Below are 20,417 nucleotides of genomic sequence, written 5' to 3'. Positions count from 1 at the left end.
AAATAAAAGGGTAGAAACCATGGTCTTCGGCTTGGGATGGACGGTAGATAATAAACTTGCAGGAAAATCAAAATTTACAGCCGTGGACTACAGGAAGACTATCATTTTATCTTACTACCTTTTTATTGGCATAAGTCCCATTTTCTAATGGTCTTCTTGTTCCTATTAGACATTATGGGCAGTTTACACTAACAGGCTTCCGTCATGTTTCATCTCCAAATCCTACTGTGGCTGTTCATTCCAATCAAAACCAAAATAGATCAATTTTTGAGATTAAAAAAGGAGGGACATTAAAAATATAAATTACGCTTCCTTTCGGCCAGAACCGCCATCTTCCAGTAATTTGCCAAAATGACCAACACAAAGGGAAAGAGGAGAGGTACTCGCTATATGTTCTCTGGGCCTTTTAGAAAACATGGAGTTGTTCCTTTGGCAACATACATGCGAATCTACAAGAAAGGTGATATTGTGGACATCAAGGGAATGGGCACTGTTCAAAAAGGAATGCCCCACAAATGTCACCGTGACAAAACCGGAAGAGTCTACAGTGTTACCCATCATGCTATTGGCATTGTCGTAAACAAACAAGTGAAGGGCAAGATTCTTGCTAAGAGAACTAATGTACGTATTGAGCACATTAAGCACTCCAAGAGCTGAGATAGCTTCCTGAAGCGTGTGAAGGAAAGTGATCAGAAAAGAAGGAAGCCAAGGAGAAAGGTACTTGGGTTCAACCGAAGCGCCAGCCTGCCCCACCCAGAGAAGCACACTTTGTGAGAACCACTGGAAAGGAGCCTGAGCTGTTGGAACCCATTCCCTATGAATTCATGGCATGATAAATGTAAAAAAAATAAAAGACTTCAAGACTGTTAAAAAAAAAAAAGACAGAAAAAAATATAAATTACACAAGCAATCCAAAATCCTTCCGATATGATCTATAATAAATTTTGAACATCAAATAAGATTATAAAGAACTATGAAATCATTAAATCTATGCTATACCAACTTCAGAAAATGAAATTTGTGAATATAGCATTAAAAACTTGTAAAAAAGCAAATTCTGCATAAGAAAATGTATCCATAAGTATGAGTGTTTTTATTCATTCATCTCACTTATGCCATAGACGTGGCTAGAGACTTAATGAGCAGGAAGGTTAAATATTGAATGCTTTCACGGTTTATCAGATTCTCAAATTTGCAGCAGTACTGTGCCCCAGCTCTTAAAATTAAACAATCTCTTCCTATGCCCCCCCCTTTAAAAATTAGGATAAGACCAAATGGCTGAAACCAGTCCTGCTGTATGCAGTTATGTAACTAGACAAGAAGGGTGTGAAAGTTTGAATGAAAATATTCGAAGTGACAGCTTTCCACCTTAGTCTTGCCGTGCCCTCTCCAAACTGCAGGGAGCAGATGGTAATTTTCAAGCACATTTAGACCAGGCTTGGAAGGACAACTCAGTGATAAAGAAGTAACTGCAAAGGGGAAGGGGGGCGGGGGGGGGGGACGACCCACATGTTTTGCAACCTACAGTTTTTAATCTAGAAAAGCTTTAGAATCGGTTCACACAAACGGAAAAGCTGCCATACGCACAGTTCCATATAAAAAATGCTGGTGTATAAATTACAAAATAAATTTTTAACAGTTTCCTTTTCACATTTGCACTATAGTATGCCAGTAAATACTGGAATGTTTAAGGTGGGGGGGGGGCACCCGAAAGTCAAATCTAAATATTATATAAGTCACTGAACAAGGCATACTCACTCTTCCCTGCTCTCAGTCTCGTCATGGCCAAAAACCAAGGCAATGGGTGACAATGCCATTGGCATCAATACCAGTACTGCTCTCCAGCATGATGGCACATCAGGTTTAAGGCCAAAAGTTTAAAGGATAACAGAAAAGAAATAAATTACACATTTTTAACTCATTTTCATTACAAATGCAAGACTGACTCCTGTACTGGTTAAGGGACAGAAAGCTCTCTGCCTCTTCTTCTCTTCAAACCACACTAAGAAAGAAAATGAAAGCAGTTCCAGAACAGGTGACCAGCACCTTTGTTAGGGCCCCTCTCCCAACTATAGCTCCACCTTGAATTTCCAGTTCAAAGAGAAAGTTCAGGAAAAAAGCCCTCCTTCGCACGACAGCCTAGGGAGGCAAACAAGTAACAACGCTCGTGAGCAGGAGGGCCTGGCGGAACCCCCACACCAGAAGTTTGGACCCAGGCCAAGGCCACACCAGGGCCTCTGCTTCTACCCACTGGGCCACCTGTCCTTTAATTTCAAGTGGCTTATGCCTGGCATTTACGCTTCCCAGGAGTTACATACTGCCTCTACATGGGGAGGAGACTAGGGTTCTAAACACTCCTGAAATCGTGGGGGATGGAAAGAGAGCAGCTGGGTTTGTGGTCAGAAAACCCAGGTTCAGCTTTTGACACTTCGAAACTGTATAACCTTGGGAATGCTACTTAACCTACACCTCAACCTCCTCATCGGGAAAACGGGAATACCTCCGGCACTATGCAGCAGGCCTGTGACGAGGTTCAAGTGAGATTACAGATGTAAAAGCCCTTAGCAAATGGCACTAATCTTACTAAGGCGACCTTCTAGTTGTTCTAATACTTCAAGCAAGCCCAGGGCAGGAAACAGAAGTTTCCCTCCATCACAGTGGCCCTCCGCAGGACTCCCACAGATTCAACCATTGGCTTTTCTGGGCCATTACAACTTTGGAGTAAATTAGAAGTCAGAGACCCCAAATTTCTATCTCTTGGCTATTCAGTTTAGATAACTGCATCAATCATTTTTTCTAATCCCCCCCCCAAGTTTCTTCCCCTTACATTTTATGCTACAGTTTCAACAAAATACGACTGACACATTTTATGAAGCAAACCAATGAGTTTTTTTTTAAGCAATAGGGGTCCCTAGATCTAAGCATTTTAAAAGCTGACATCATTTGCTTGACATCATGAGAATATACACATATACACACACCTACAATGCAATAAATGGGCTATATATATGGCTATAAGAAAGCCAACCAGGAGCATCGTCTTAAGAACAGGACCCAACGTGTAATGCTGGGGAGATGGCTTGACAAAGTGGCCAAGAGTCTGAAGCAGCACTAATTGAATTCAATTCCACCTTATTCACTGCGAGTACTGGGCAATGTTACTTAATCTCTCTGTGCCTTAGTTTCATCATCTGTATATAATGAGATAGCAGTATATACCTCAAGGAACCGCTGTGAGGTTGAATGAGTTAATATATGCAAAATACTAAAACAGGCATGTGGCACACAGTGGGGTGTTGTGTTTATACCGTCATTTAGTGCGTCCTGAAAAGTATAGATCATATGATCATCATATACACATATATGATGTGTTCTACACATTCACATAGCTGAATGTACTTGTGTAAGCATACACACATCTTTCCATGTGGAATCTGCAATAAATTCATTTAGGTTAACATTAAGCAACATAAGCTGAGTGTTTGCTCTGTGCCGGGCACTGTTCTAGGACGTCAATACGTATGAACACGATTAATCCTCATAATAAGCCAGCAAAGAGACTAAGCTCCAGAAAGACCCCAGACCCACTATCTTACTCACTATCTATAATCAGTTTACATGGCCACAGTTACAATCACAATACATGAACACAGATTATATAACCAAATTTTTTCCCTATAAATCTGGTAAGAAAACCATTGTAGTCTTTATTTTCATATTATTTTCACAAATTGTCTTGTTTATAAAAATATCATAGCATCTCTAAGGATCCAAGAGAGAGTAGCCAGCTGGTTCCTATATTCCAAAGCCAACTGCTCAGATATAAATCGATGGATTATATATTCCCATTTCCAACTGTCGGATTTCAAACAGATAAATACACTCATGCACACTCACATATCAGATTTAGGGCTCCATTTGAAAGGATAGACTCTTTTGATGAACTTAAGGTTTCATGGTTTTAACCAATACTCATATAGCTAACTTAGTGCTTGACTTGATTATTAACATTTCACCTTAACAGGAATTATAAAATGACTATTTTACAACTTTTATCAGAAACACTGCCTACAATAGGTGATATTTTGTCAAAACAGAGAACTAAAAATAAAAATAACCATACAGTTTAACCAAGCAACTACTCATTGGTGAAATAAATACCAGTTAAACCAGGACAACACGTGAAACGCACAAAAGAAACAGGTCTGTGTACTGTTTACCGTAATCACACGCTTCTCTTTTAACATACGTGTTCCACAAATGAAACAGCTTGTATTCTACAGAATGGAAACCTGTATGCACTTGTATATAGCAATATTTTTGTAGCCGAAGTTCACTCGCAATGTCAATTCAGGCTTAAATTCCCAGCTTTTGAAAATGAAAGAGCAATTTGCTTATTAACTTTTTAAAGTGCCATCCACACTTCCTGAAAGCTTACTGCTAATTCTGAATAATAATTTAGGTATTATTCTTTCCAAAACTAGATATTATTCTTTAATCTCCCTGACCCATGTTCATTTATCCCTCCATGTTAAAGTGAGCTGACCCTGAAAACGTTATCATAGCTTGATTTTACCTTTCACACATGTTCCATTCCATAGGAGAAGCACCTATCCCACTCCCAACAGCCCTGAGCTAGCAGTTTATCAATAAAAGCCTTGTCAAATGGCACAAAATGACCAAAAAAAGGGTCTAGTAGCTAACTGGAAGGGAACAGGACAAAGCAATGAAAGAAACAAAAGCCAATGTTACCACCAAACACGTTTTGTTAATTTATTCTGATGATCCTGTTTTTGTTTTAATTATTTGTGGTAATTATGGCAGTTAATGTGCTGTGACATTTTCGCAAAAGAAATGAACTCTCAATATCATAAAACTTTCCCAAATCTTTCACTGTTTCATCTGCGTCCAACACACTCAAACACAGCAACTAGATGGCATCGTGTTAGTTGACTTCCAGAGTCTGAACCAATTCTACGTTAACGGGATCATTTGGAGGGTGGAGAGGGGAGTTGAGTCCTCAGTCATTTACATCAGTAAGATCCAAAGCACAGGGAATAGAATAGTTTAGATTTCCTCAGTCCTGAAACAATTCTGTCAATTCTGAGATCTACCCACACCGTCTGCCTTGGGTCTGAAGAGGCTACTTAATAAGCCTGAAAAAATGAACCACTCAAAACTTCAGCAGGGTCTGCTACTCCCATCGTCCCTAACCCCTGCCTCCCAATGCCCCCCCCCCCCCACAAAGTGCCTCTAAACTGCCTCAGGTATGGGTGGTAAGGATTTCCATAGAAAATCCACAAATAAAAATTAACACTCACTCAAGCCCAAAGAAAATAGCCATTTCAAGTTCATTCTAGCTCATCATGGCAATTGTGTTCAATTGTTAACGAAAGAAAAGAAAGGAGAGAAAAGAAAAGAAAAGAAAAGAAAAGAAAAGAAAAGAAAAGAAAAGAAAAGAAAAGAAAAGAAAAGAAAACTGGGAAAGGGGGTACTAGTTAGCTAACTAGCTCTGGTTCACAAAGTAAACTGTTAATGCCATAATTCACAACTCGCTGAAGAACCGTATGTTTTGTGAAAACATTCATAATAACATTTTCACACACACACACACACACACACACACACACACACACAAATGTGTGTGGGGGGGAGGGGGTGGTTTCCAGTGAGTTCTACTGGTAAATTCTTTACAACTATCACCTCATTTAACCCTCATAAAAACCTATGGAGGCAGGCAATAATAAATATCAAACTCATCTCACAGAAGGAGGAACCATCTCTCAGGTTAAGACAGAGCTTGAGAGCTCAAAAGCAAACAAGAAGTGCCTGTGTCATGAGGGTGACACAAGATAAGACAAGAGCAACTGTCCCAGCAAGTCAAAAGAAATCAGACCTTTGTCCTACCACAAAATGCCTCCGTGGAAGAAGAAAGCAGCAGGTTTCCAACAGGCTCCAGCTGCACCCTATCCCAACCCACAGGGTGACCTGAAGGTAAAACCAAGGCCTCCTTGGAAAGGAACAGCAGGCCCCAAAATGACCAACTTTGGGATCCACCATTAGGACTCATTATCATGCCCTGAGTGGAAAGAAAAGTCATCCTTAGGACGATGTTGGGACTCTGAAAAAAGCATCAAGACCGTCTTAAAGAATATATCAAAGTATTTCAAATCACTCTCATATAGACTTTGATCTAGTCTCACAACACATTAGGATACAGGCTGATTGAAGGGCTATAATTCCAATGTGTTAGGATCTAAACCTGGAATTCTGAAGTTCTAATCTCTAATCCAGTCCTCGAGCTCTAGAAGATTATAAAGTACCACCCTATGCCACGGTCCTGCTTACTCCATCAGTCAAACAGATTGCCTATGTGCAAATGATGCATACAGCACATCCCTCAAAGTAACATTAAATGTTTCTAGGCATTACCCCTCCTATGGGCATTGTAACAAGACCCTCCTGCATTTTACAGCAAGCTCAGAAAGGCATAAGGAACGTTTCAGTTTTCAAGCCTAAATCTGTTTGGTAACCCTCTCTTCCTCTGTTCTCCCAATTATGTGGGGGAGGAAGAAACAGGGAGTATAAAAACTAAACTATAAATGAAAAGCGAGAATCTAGTCTCCAGGAAAGTCTTGTCTCTGGGAACACTAATGATTATATCTGAAAGCTCTAAAACACAGTAAAGCATGGCTCACAGGCAGAGGAAAATATAAGTCATTAGCTATTAATAGAGCCAGAGAGTCAATTGTTATAATTAAATCACAGTTTAACCTTCTGCGTAATTCTGATTTAGTCTTGACATGTTTCCTTGTGGTCAGTTTTGGAAAAACAACTGCTAATGGTACAATGTTTGGTTCAGAGAGAAAAAAATGACATCCTTCTAGCTAGAAAAGAACCATAGGCTTAGGGGTCTAATTTTAATAAAAACATTGTATCAATGAAGTCCAATCACTGGCTCCTAAATTTTTTAAGTGAAGAGAGACTTAAACACAGAAACAAACTAAATGTGAGGTGCCTGGGTGGCTCAGTTGGTTAAGCATCTGACTTCGGCACAGGTCATGATCTCACAGTTCGTGGGTTTGAGCCCCACGTCGGGCTCTGTGCCGACAGCTCGGAGCCCAGATCCTGCTTCGGATTCTGGGTCTCCCTCTCTCTCTGCCACTCCACCACTTGCGTGCTCACTCGCTTGCTCTCTCTCTCTCTCAAATATAAATAAACATTAAAAAAAGAAGAAACAAACTAAATTTATGAAGGCTACTGCAAATTGAACAAAGGAAACATTCTCACTCAAAGTCCCCCCATGCTAATGCCGAGATAAAGAGTAGAAACAGAACTTCCTCCAATTTGGAAGAAAATATGTAAATAGCAAGTATTTACACAACTGGAAGTGTCTCTTTTCTAGACTAACCCAACTTAAATGTAACAATTCGAGGTAACAACGCCTCTGTAATACCTAGAGAAGAAGCATTTCCTGCCAATCTGGCTAAAGTCATTTAGCTAACTACATTTAAGCCTCAGATTTTCTGAAAAGACAAATCAGCTCTGAACATGTGCTGGGCATATTTCGGTATTCTACATGAAGGACTCAATCGATAAATATTCAAATAAATTAACTGGGTAAGAAGTTTACTGCACTTAGTCATGCGAATGAAGTAGTAATTTCAACTAACAATCTTTGCAAAATTCCATGTTACATTGTACAGGTCCAATTCAAACCCACTCCTGACACCCTACAGCTATAAATTATCTCTGGAGCCTGAAAGGGAAAGACAGGCCAGGTCGGAAATAGCATAACAGTTGGACAGTTCCAGCTTACAGAAAGCAAACCCTGCAATAACCTAGACCCACAGCCTTCAGAAGTCTAATCCACTGTCGCAAAGAGAGAAAAAAATCCTTTCCAAAGAACACTCTTCTTTAAAAAATACACTCTTTATTTTTACTTCTTAAGTATACAATTAAATATGGGAACGTCAAAAAGCAAACCAGAAAACAGAAGCTGCAAAATAACAAGGAACGAGCCGAACCCTTAATGGTCGGATGGTGTTTGGAGAACAAAGAGGGTGTATGTTTCCTCTTCAAAGTCAGAAGTTCTGGGTCCCCATTCCAGGCTTCTGAAGACCGAGGAACAGTCCCTGCTGCTGGAGGGGGCTCTGGTATACACAGAGAAGCCAAGTATCTGATTCTTTCCGTATGTAATAGGAACACTCAAGGAACCAGAGCTCGTGCATTGCAACATGGTAATAATAACATACCCACACAGAATGTGTGCTAAACAGTGCCCTGGGTTGTTAATAAAAATTTGTTAAACGTGTATGCAAAGTTCTAGAGATTCATACAAAACCCTGTTAGCCAGTTTTTAATATCTGGGTAGAAGGATTATGGAGGGGTTTTTATGTCTATACTTGTTACATTATCTGGATACTTACAGAAAACACCAATCATTTCTCCTGTCAGGAAAAAAAAAAAAAAATTAAGCCGATTTTCCTTTTTTCCATTTTTTAATTCAATGTGGCTTTAAAGAAGGGATAAGTTTAGCATCTTCAACCAGGTCAGTGGCGTTCTTTCAAATATGCCCTCTGAGCTCCAGACCACTTACAAAAAAAAAAAAAAAAAAAAAAAAAAACACCAAACAAACAAAAAATAAAACGGAACAAAACAAAAAAACCACAGAACAGTTGTAATGACCACAGCAGAACCAGTTACTGGACAGACACGTGCCTTAAATGAATAACAGTGAGTATGCAATTCTTTCTACTTGGGGCGCCTGGGTGGCTCAGTTGGTTAAACATCTGACTTTTGATCTTGGCTCAGGTCATGATCTCACAGTTCAGGGGATCAAGCTCCACGCTGGACTCGGTGCTGAAAAGTGTGGAGCCTGCTTGGGATTCTCTCTCCCTGCCTCTCTCTCTCTCTCTCTCAAAGACATAAACTTAAAAAACGAACAGTTTTTACTCAGCAGAAATTCTGAAATATTAGGTATAGCTTTAACTTTCAGGAAGAAAAAAATACTTTAAGTTCTGGTGTTAAATACGTAATTGCGGAACTGTACTAATTACGAGAAGGTACTCTGTGATTATTAAAAACGACTAGACTTTACGTTTAGGGTGAGGGATTGTTAACAGTTCTTCCATTCACCCTACTCTACCTCATATGATTTTGCACACTTGCAGGCACTTACGGCTTAGAATGCCAATCAAATCCCCAACTACCTAGGGTCAGAAACTCAGTCATACTTTGTGGAGCCCTTTACACAGAATAGTGTTCACCAGATTACTGACCAATGGGCACTGTCCACTTTCTAGACTTTAATTTAGCTATTGTTGGACTACAACATCAAAAAGAACTCAAAAGCAAAGAATTCAAAGAAGTTTCCTAACATTATAGGGTACAGTACAGATCACCATACGGAAGGAACTAATGTTCACACTAAACAGACCATATTTCTCCATTTATTAATCAGCTATTATAAAATACAAGCAAAAGTTTTAAATTTTAAAACCTATTTCAGGTAAAGCTTTTCAACTGCAGATTAGAAACCAAACGAGAAAGTCAAATGACGCAAACATCCATTGCCAAACAAAAACAAATCCTGAAAGATTCTCCCCCTACCCCTCCAAACTGCAGTATACCTAGAGTCTTATATTTGCTAATACAGTAAAAGGATACTTTTTAAAAAGCAGAAAACCAGGCAAAGTTGAGTTCTGGGGTTTTGAATGTCTTCCTCCTGTTACAGGAAAATAAACCCTGACCCTCTGACCCTCCCCTTTCACTTCTAGGAAATTTATCTTGAAGAAATACTTTCACAAGGATTCACGGTAAGAGAGCACTCTTTGCAACATCATATGTCACAGTAAAATACTGGCATCAGCCCAAATATCCCTCAGTCGGAAATCTGGTTAAATAAATGACGATATAGCCACACAAAGGAATACGGCGCGACATTCTCTAGATAGGGACAGCGCAAACACAAAAGAACACGTCTGAGATACATTAAGTGCGGAAAGCAAGTTAAAGGAGAATATGTGTAACATTATACCGTTTTAAAACTTTATTTAGAAGTACATACAAAAGACTCACTATCTCTGAAGAGAGGTTTCAGAGAATTTTTAGCCTTTTATAATTTCTGCATTAAGCATTTCCAGAAAGTGTTTAATCTCTGACAAGTAGTACTTTATGATGGGGGGGGGGGGGTGGAGAGAGAATAGAACTTATTCCCCTCCTTCCCCCCAAAATGTGACGTTCAGCAGTTTCCTGGAAACACAGCAGAAACACTTGTAGTTGTGTGCACCTAATTTATTAAAAAACACCACGTGCAACAAGATTTGGAAGCGGTCCCTGCTCGTTCAGCCTCCTAACCCCCTTGAAGTTACGAATATAAAAGACATTAAAAACGGGATTGTTTCTACGGATTTCCCGGCCTACAAACTAAGGAATCCACGATATGAATTTACAAAAGTCACTTACGTGTCAGAGACAGTTCCTCCGAGAGAAAACTACGTACGCGGTTTCTCTTGAGAATTCCGTCCTGAGTAAGAATGCTAGGGTCCGGGATCACCCGAGCTGCCACGATAACAATACGGAAGTTCATACTGGCCAGCAACAGAGGATCTCCAATGTAACCATAAACTTCTCCGGCACCCTCAAGATTTCCCAGCACTGTGTCCCCACCTTCTCTATTTTCAGAAAAAGTGAGGCTTCGACGTGGGAGGGCGGTAGTTACGCACAGTGCGGCATGCAGACTGGCACATAGACTGGCACAGGTCCTTCCCTGCACACCATCTTTGATGCACGTAGGTAAAACGTTCTCTCCCGGGAATCGGCAGCCCTGTGTTGAGGAGCTGTCTGCTAGAACTGGTCCAGCACCACCTGCTCAAAGACAGCCGTGCAAGGATACTTCGAGTTGTGACACTTTGGCCAGAAACAGCCACAGGAGTGTCACAAAAAGGACAGCAGTGACGTTTCAGCAAACCCGGTGTCAAAAAGGTGCCCTCTTGCATTTTTAACTCGCCAGAGAAAGCCAGCAATTGTCCTTCAATCATCAGTGTCAGGGCCAATGACACGGCTTCCCTGCCTTCCTCGGGGTCCACAGGAACTGTTACAATTGGCTTACCATCTACAAGCTCCTTAAAGGCTTTAACAAAACAAAACAAAACGGAACACCTCCCCTCCCTAACCCACACAGATATTTGTCTTTTTCTTCTCTTTCCCCTTCCATCAAGTAATAAGAGAGGAAGGAAAAAATTAATGTGACTGTCTGCTCCTCAGGTCAGAAAAACATACAAAGACAGTTAAGAGTTCACACAAAGCAGTGTTTAAATTTTGACTCTTCGGAACTGCATATATGCAGAAGCTTCTATAAGTTAACATTCTGCTATTTAATATTTTTAAGTCTTCGCACAAGATCACACATTATGACTGACTGAAGGGTATGACCTGAAAATTGTTTTTTTTTATTTTTTTATTTTATTTTTTTTAATGTTTGTTTATTTTTGAGTGAGAGAGAGAGAGAGAGAGAGAGAGAGAGAGAGCGCGATCAGGAGAGGGGCAGAGAGCGAGGGAGACACAGAATCTGAAGCAGGCTCCAGGCCCCAAGCTGTCAGCCCAGAGCCGGACACGGGGCTCAAACTCACGGACCAGACCGTGAGATCATGACCTGAACCGAAGTCCACAGCCCAACCAACTGAGCCACCCAGATGCCCCTGAAAATTATTTTTAATGAAAATTCTATAACATTATTCCTCAGTTCACCAAATTCCTTACCAGTGTTTAATAACAAAACAAAGCAATGTGTCAATGACATTTATTACTTTAACCCTACGGGGTTTTTTTCAAAGTTTATTTATTTTTGAGAGAGAGAGAGAGAGAGAGAGAGAGAGAGAGAGAGAGAGAGAAAATGAGTAGGAGAGGGGCTGAGAGAGAGGGAGACACAGAATCCAAACAAAGCAGGCTCCAGGCTCAGGGCTGTCAGCACACAGCCCGATGTGGGGCTCGAACCCACAAACCTCGAGATCATGACCCGAGCTGAAGTCAGACGCTTAACTGACTGAGCCATCCAGACTCCCCAACCCTACGGTTTTAGAGTACGAAATAGTATCCAGGAAAGACAGTAGAGAGAAAAGGAGATTAAAATTATTTTCTAGGTACTGTTCGGGAAGAACTATAAAAACAAATGAAACCTTCAGAAGAAGCTACGCAACAATTTGAATAAAAAATAGCACACATAACCCCAAGGAAATTCCGGACATAATTTAGGAAAAATGCCACTGGACACAGAAGACCAGAAATGAAGACTCAATGTCCCAAATTTGTTGACATTTAATAAACATGTTTCTCTAGGAAGCTGGTGCTCAATTAATTAGTTAAAGTATATGTGCTCAGGCAGTGAAGTTTCTCCCTAGCAGATGGTACAACAGGCTTTAAAAATAACGGGAAAATGTATTTCAAGTTATCTCCTTAGTTGGTTTAACAAACACGTTACCCAAAGATATCAGAGAGGCGGTTGGCATCAGATTACTCTTCTATTTTGTCTATGAGGACAGAGCTAAGACACGATGGGGGCAGGGCCTCCCAAGCCAGAGAAGACCCTACCACCCCCCCCCCACCCCACCCCGGGCCACTCCTGCACCTCCCCCTGGTGCTAAGCTCCATTCCCAGGCCAGACGAGGCTATAAAAATCCTGGCCTCTGGCCAGCTGGCAAGACCACACACCGGGTATTTTTAACTGAAGGGGGCTTGAGGAGGAGGAGGCCAACACCAGGGCACCAGAATGCCCAGGGAAGAAAAACAACCTCTGGCCAGGATGGTGGACTACACGTGAGATCCCTTCCTGAGGTATCTTAATTACCAATCGGTGTTTTAATAGTGATGGAGACATAAAAACGGTAACATTTGTGGACGCTGATAGAAGCGGGCAGATACTTGATAGCGAGAGCGCAGGATCGCTTTGAAAGACCATATGTATCACGACATAAACAGCAACGTGAGCACAAAACACTGGCCAAATAAATTGGACTCTTACTTTTTATTCCTGACACATAAGACTTACGCACTTGACTTTTGTTATAATTACTCCAACAGTTTGCTGTTGTTGCTCTTAGCTTCACACTGGTCTTGGCACTGGGCCACACACACAGATACCAGGAAGCTATTCCCTCAGTTAAACACTCCAATACAGCAAGATCGCAGCTGAACGCTTAAGTGCTCAAGGGTCGCACTACTACGCTTGATGTCATTTTCTGGGTAGCGAAATATTAATCAGAAAGCACTTTTACTTTCACCCCTTATTGTTAAAAATTACACGTAACACAGACATGAGAGTAAAGTCTCCTGCCTTAAATGAACGCCATTTCCACTTTCTAGGAGTACTGAAGGTTCTCCAAAGTCTTTGTCATGATTCTTATGATCAGTTTTGAAAAGGGAATCGTCAGGACATTTGACAGGACAGGTGGAGGCAGGCAGGTGGGGCTTTGGGCGCCGCTGCTTCTCTGTTGGACTTAACCGTAGCACTTGCCGTTAGACTTGCCCTTGGACTTTCCGGATCCTGAGGGGGCTTCCAGGGAGCATGCGCTGCTCTCCGCATTTGGAAAATGGGGCAGGGAGCGCATACAATTTTTCTAAACCCAGGTCTACGGTCAGAAATTTTTCTTACTAACATAAGCTTAAAGTGTTTTACTTGATTTGTCCCTTTTTACCCCCTAAATTAAGCAAAGGGCAACCAGAAAAATGTTACCTACTTGTAGACTTGCTTTAATAATTTTATTACAGAATGTATCCACTACATTCGGTGTGTCCTTAAAATGTAAAACACCAGAATCATCTTGACCTAAGTGTCATTAAAATGTCTGCTCTCAGGGGCGCCTGGGTGGCTCAGTCGGTTAAGCGTCCAACTTCGGCTCAGGTCACGATCTTGCGGTCCGTGGGTTCGAGCCCCGCGTCAAGCTCTGTGCTGACAGTTCAGAGCCTGGAGCCTGTTTCAGATTCTGTGTCTCCCTCTCTCTCTGACCCTCCCCTGTTCATGCTCTGTCTCTCTCGCTCTCAAAAATAAATAAATGTTTAAAAAAAAAATTTTTTTTAAATGTCTGCTCTCACGTACAATTAATTCACCTCCAAATGTTTTTCCCCTTCATATTATCTCTTTCCACTAGACCCTCCTCTTAGTTCCCCTTCGCTAGGGAATTTTTATCCAGACAGGGGCACTGATTTCTCCTCTGGATGGTAAGAGAGCCTGACTGGCTTTCCTACTTCCGACCTCCCCTTCGCTCTGTCCTAAACACAGCTGGGGAGATCATTTTCCCCTGAGCAGCACTTCCTGAGTTCCATGAGGCTTTTCCGGCTCATCTAAACAAAGGCCACCACCCCCGCCTCACACAGCCTCCTCAGGCCAGGCTCCCAGCCAAGGAGAGGACACTCCAGTTGAGCTGTTCAATTCATTTATTCATAGGTTTATTCTTAGTGTACAAATGCCTTGTGCCACTGAAAAGTCCTAGCATACTACCCGGGAGCACATGCTGTGAGAACCTCGTAAGTGGACAACAGGTTGGTAAGAAAAAAACTGATTAAAAATGTCTTTGTAGAAAGTTCTAGTAAACATGTCAGACTAAATACGTTCATCTCTACTCCCTCCCAGAACCCCATTAAAACAAAAACCCACAAGGAAAAGGAAAACTTCAGATGATAGCAGATAAGAGGTCAAAAAATTTTTGGAAGGAGAAAAGCAGATAGACAAGTGATAATTAAAGTTTTAATTTGTTCTAGGTGAGAGGACAAGAAGCAAGCTAATTAAAACTCAGAACCCCAATGACTCACGAATCAGAGGGTGGCAGCAGGCTGGGTGAAATGTCTGTAATGAGTAGTTCAGGGCACCCTCCTTCCTAATCTTCACCCCAATCCTGTCAGAAGTCAAGAGGATTACCATCTGGAGAGGTTGGCAACAGACAGGAGTCCGTGCAAAAGAAAGGATTAAATGGAAGTGTGTATGTATAACACACACACACACACACACACACACACACACACACACTCAACTCCAGATGTCCTGATTTCCTCTCTGGATTGGGCGGGGGGGGGGGGGGGGGGGGGTGGGGGACGAGGAATAACAAGAGAGAGAACACTGAATGAAGGTCCTCAAACAACATGGCTTGATCCCCGCCACCCATCATCTAGGGCCACCAGTGGACACACCTGTTCAAGTGCACAAAGCTTTCTGCCGGTTCTTAGCTTTCTGTTGTTCTGCATCTAACAGTGACATATGAACAGAAAGCCAATGATCACCAAACATTTCAAGAACATCCAACAGGAAAGAGAGTGAAGACTAAGTCTCAAAGGAAACTACAAAGCAAGTCTTCAAAACCAAAGATCCTAAAATGATCTTCAGTGAAATAAACTATTGCATTCATGAAATAAGAATAAGATGATATAAAAAAAGAAAATTTAGGGGCGCCTGGGTGGCTCAGTCGGTTGAGCAGCCGGCTTCGGCTCAGGTCATGATCTCACGGTCCGTGAGTTCGAGCCCCGAGTCGGGCTCTGTGCTGACAGCTTAGAGCCTGGAGCCTGTTTCAGATTCTGTGTCTCCCTCTCTCTGCCCCTCCCCCGCTCATGCTCTGTCTCTGTCTCAAAAATAAATAAACGTTAAAAAAAAATTTTTTTTAATAAAAAAAAAAGAAAATTTAGTGAACAAAAAACAAGTTCACAGAAAGTGAGACTAAGAAAACAGAAATAAAAGATTCACCAGAACAGCTGGAAAACAAATTTAGACTATCTACCAGGAATTACCAATTAGAACAAATTACCAATTAAAACAAAACACATGAAACAGGACAAAGGAAATGGTTTAAAAAATAAAGGATTAATCCAGGATTTCTATCATCCAACTACTAAGATTTCCAAATAGTAAGAGCAGAGAAATCAAAATAAGGAAATTACCAAAAAATTTCCGAAATCGAGTTTCACACTGGATGGGTCCAGCAAGATTAACAGAAAAATACCAACTCCAAGACTTGTCAATATTTTAGAAATGAGAGAGCCTAAAGCCTGCTTCGAATTCTGTGTCTCCCTCTCTCTCTGCTCCTCCCCCGCTCATGCTCACGCTCGCGCTCTCTCTCTCCTTCAAAAATAAAAACATTTAGGGGCGCCTGGGTGGCGCAGTCGGTTAAGTGTCCGACTTCAGCCAGGTCACGATCTCGCGGTCCGTGAGTTCGAGCCCCGCGTCAGGCTCTGGGCTGATGGCTCGGAGCCTGGAGCCTGTTTCCGATTCTGTGTCTCCCTCTCTCTCTGCCCCTCCCCCGTTCATGCTCTGTCTCTCTCTGTCCCAAAAATAAATAAACGTTGAAAAAAAAAAATTTTTTTAAATAAAAACATTAAAAAAAATTTTTTTTAATATATTTTAGAAATCAGAAAAATAAAAAGTTTCTAAAGTCACCAGACATGAAAAAAATAGATGACATATGAAGGATGATTTACTGGACTTAACAGAAATACTGGAAGCTTACAGGATGACAGAACAATAGCTTTTGAGGGAAAATTATTTTCAATCTAGAATTCTATACTCAGTCAAAACCACCAATCAAGTGTGATGGTAGAAACAGCACCTTTCTGATATCCAGGAAGACTTACCTCTCCTGCACCCTCCTAAAAAGCTACTGGAGAATGTGTACCACCAAAAAAAACAAACAAAAAACCAAGAAAACAAATAAACAAACAAAGAAACAAAAACAAACAAACAAACAAAACAACCATAAAGACAGAAGACATGGATTCAGAAAGTTGAGTTTGAGACCAAAGTAATTCCAAGAATGATGGTTCAAGGAAGTTTTACTCATGTACGCAAGCAAGTCATGAGAGTAATGACGTACAGAATAGAGAACAAGTCAGAGGGATTCCAGTTATGACCAGGGACTCAACTACTACTGCCATACCACAGAAATTGGAAACAAGCAACATGTTTCATTCCGGATCAAAATCTGCTCTGATCAGTCTGAATGAAAGAATTTAAGTCATCTGACTGCTTCCTAGCTGCAAGAGAGGCTAAGGATTTGAGTTCTGAATTCTGAATTGTGGGAGCAGACCTTTTAAATGTAAGCATTTCACCAAACCAGAAAGGCTATTCAAAAGATGATGAGCATCCATCCATAAACATGAAAAACATTCACTCAAATTGATTAAGTGTTGGGTTCCACCTTACTGAGAGGAACTATATAGTTCTATCAGAGGATAAAGAAAAATTGTTGATATATACATTTTTAAAAGTAAAACAATGAGGCAATTATCAACTCCCGGATAACCAAAAGTTGCATATTAAGAAAATATATTAACAGTTCATGTCTCAAATACAGACAGTTATATAGTCCTATTAACGTAAACAGTGAATGTTGCTTTAACTTTCACTTAAGATATAATGAGATGAGAGAGGGAAAATGAATTATAAGGCAGGGCAGTATCAAAGAGTTAACTTTTACATAGTGGAGTTAATAGATACAGTCTAAATATGAAAAATGGAAAAATAGCAACATAATCATGTCATTTAGAAATATGGGCTTAAATACCAGAAAAAACCATTAAGAGTTGAAAATGGAAGCCTCCAGGGACTAGAAGTCGTGGGCAAGGAGTGATGGAATGGGAACTGATGTTTTTCACAAGAAACGTTGTAATACTATTTTTTAAACTGGGCATACATGTTATTAAGGAAACTTTTAAAAGAACTTTTCAATGTGTTTCCTCCACTAGACTGTGAGCCTCTCAATGGCATGTCCTTTATAATGAGGGACATACCACAGACCTTCCTTAACATGGGTCATCTGTGGCTAAATGTTCAACTAACGTTAAACACCATGTGATATTACTTCTTACAGTATATCCTCTTTTTTAAATAGAAAGAGGACAAATCCTTCAGAGCAGATAACAATTCACTTCTAAGAAACTGTTTTGTTCAGCTGCTGCATTCCACACCCAATCAGGCTGAACCTATGGTCCAGGCACAAAAACCAAAGCAAGCAAATATAAGAGCAATGCCAACAAGGGATAACTTGCTAATGCTGACAATGATGTCCTTTCTTTTTAAAAAACAATTTTTAACGCTTATTCATTTTTGAGAGACAGAGAGAGACAGAGCATGAGCAGGGAAGGGGCAGAGAGAGGGAGACACAGAATCTGAAGCAGGCTCCAGGCTCTAAGCTGTCAGCACAGAGCCCGATGTGGGGCTCGAACCCACAAACTGTGAGATCATGACCTGAGCCGAAGTCGGACGCTTAAGCCACTGAGCCACCCAGGAGCCTCAATGATGTCCTTTCTAATATAATCATTATAATTCATCCGCTGGATATTACAACCACAGTCTGTAGGGGTGTTTAAAGGAGGCATGTTTAACAAAACAATCAAAACGTAAGTCAAATTCAGTTTTCCAAGTGGCAGGTGAGCCACTAGGGCCACTAGGATTTATCATCTTCCTTTCTCATATTAGAATTAGGATAAGGTAATCAACATAAAACAAGCCGTCCCTCACCCTCTTTACCCCTTTTTTTTTTTAAGGATTTCTTTTTTTTTTTTTCCTTAAAGCTTTATTTATTTATTTTGAGAGACAGACAGCCCAAGTTGGGGAGGGGCAGAGAGCAAGGGAGAGAAAGAGAATCTCAAGCAGGCTCCATACTGCCAGCACTGAGCACAACGCAGAGCTCGAACTCACAAACCCTAAGATGGTGACACAGAGTCAGCGCTGAACTGACTGAGCCACCCTGGCGCCCCATGTCTTTACCTTTAAAACAAATCATTTGACTCGAGTCATGTGTGGCTCTGGACTTCCAAGTGACTAATTTTTAATAATCATATAATGCAAGTCTTACATCTTGCCATTAATGTAAGAACAATGTAATAAGTAAAAATGCTTCAAAAAAATAATGGAGGGGCGCGTGGGTGACTCAGTCGGCTGAATGTCTGACTCTTTATACCGGCCCAGGTCGTGATCTCACAATCATGAGATTGAGCCCTGCATCAGGCTGCTTAGAATTCTCTCTCTCCCTCTCTCTCTCTCTGCCCCTCCCCTGCTCACGCTCTCTCAACACTTTTAAAAAAATAACGGAAGGGGAAAAACTTGATAAAGGAATAAAAATCTTATTCATTATAGTGAATTATATAGATCTGATTGACAGAAATGAACAAGCATTCTATTACCTTTTCCTTCTTAATATGAAAAGATGTACAGTAAATGTATGAAACTTTGTATTACAAGAAAAGAAAGATGCCCTAAGTTATCAGGGCCAATAATAACAAATAAAACTGGCAATTTTCAGAAAAACCGAGGAAAGGTGCATTTTTTTGCATTCCTGTTCATAAAAGCAGAGGTCGGAGACTGAAATGTAAAAGTCAACTAGTAAGCTCAGTTAAGGGGAAAAATACACAATGTTTAAGATTTTATTCAGAACTTAGCTTCTTTATATATTTCCATATCATCATTCACCCTAGTTAAACACACTGGAATAAATGTTCCCAGTATTGACTGTACTGTCTAAATATTACTCTGGAGTTTCGGCAGGTTCCTATTTCTCTAAGCAGAATTCATGAGCACCACGGACAATAAGATCCAACGGGTATAAACTTGCCTGCCACAGAGGCGTTGTAATTGTATGATGCAGGCACAGTTTTGCATAACCTCTGAGGTAAAAGAAAATAACATTAACAGAATCGTAGGCCATTTTTATTTTTACTTTTTTTTTTAATGTTTATTTATTTTTGAGAGGGACAGAGACAGAACGCGAGTGGGTCGGGACAGAGAGAGAGGAAGGCACAGAATCCGAAGCGGGCTCCAGGCTCCAAGCTGTCAGCACAGACACGGGGCTTGAACTCAGAAGCTGTGAGATCACAACCTGAGCCTGAGTCGGACGCTCAACCAACTGAGCCACCCAGGCGCCCCGGCCATTTTTAAAAGGCCTACTTATTAAAACAAGGTTTATACACACGTCACATTTCTGCTCCCTCTTGATACATGAATAGATTAGTAATTGTCTCCATTCTGGAAGCCTAAGTATGGCTTAAAAAAAAAAAAAAGAAATCAAACAAGATCCAGTCAGTCTTCAAACAGGAACCCTGTTGCTTTCTGAACAGATCCATCAAAGCACTAATATGGGCAAAGATGAAAGGAAAAATTGAAGGCACCAGAAGAAGAAAAGTTAGATCCTCCGCTTGTGCAAACTTAAAATGTAAAAAATTCTGTCACATTCACAAAGACCCCTTTAAACCCTATTCGAACTGAAAAGCACCCCCCACATTCCTCTCCCAAACCCAGCAAACTCCTACTCGAAAATCAAGGTCTTAGGTCACCCATTCCATGCAGCTTCAGATGTGCCCAGCGCAAGGTGCATGATCTCCAAACCTGAACTACAGCACTCGGCACACGGCCTGCTAAAGACCTGCATCCATGTCCTTCC

General features: G+C 40.9%; 1 protein-coding gene and 1 pseudogene across 13 annotated transcripts in view; one reads left to right on the top strand and one right to left on the bottom strand.

Moving 5' to 3' along the window:
- The window catches only part of ARID1B (AT-rich interaction domain 1B), a 449,892-nt gene that overhangs the window by 360,548 nt on the left and 68,927 nt on the right, over positions 1-20,417 (bottom strand). The gene's annotated exons all lie outside the window — the stretch shown is intronic.
- Positions 304-865, top strand: LOC122490130 (annotated as a pseudogene).

This window comes from Prionailurus bengalensis, chromosome B2 (assembly GCF_016509475.1).
Source record: "Prionailurus bengalensis isolate Pbe53 chromosome B2, Fcat_Pben_1.1_paternal_pri, whole genome shotgun sequence".
Taxonomy (NCBI): domain Eukaryota; kingdom Metazoa; phylum Chordata; class Mammalia; order Carnivora; family Felidae; genus Prionailurus; species Prionailurus bengalensis.
This window is presented reverse-complemented; position numbering and strand designations above follow the sequence as displayed.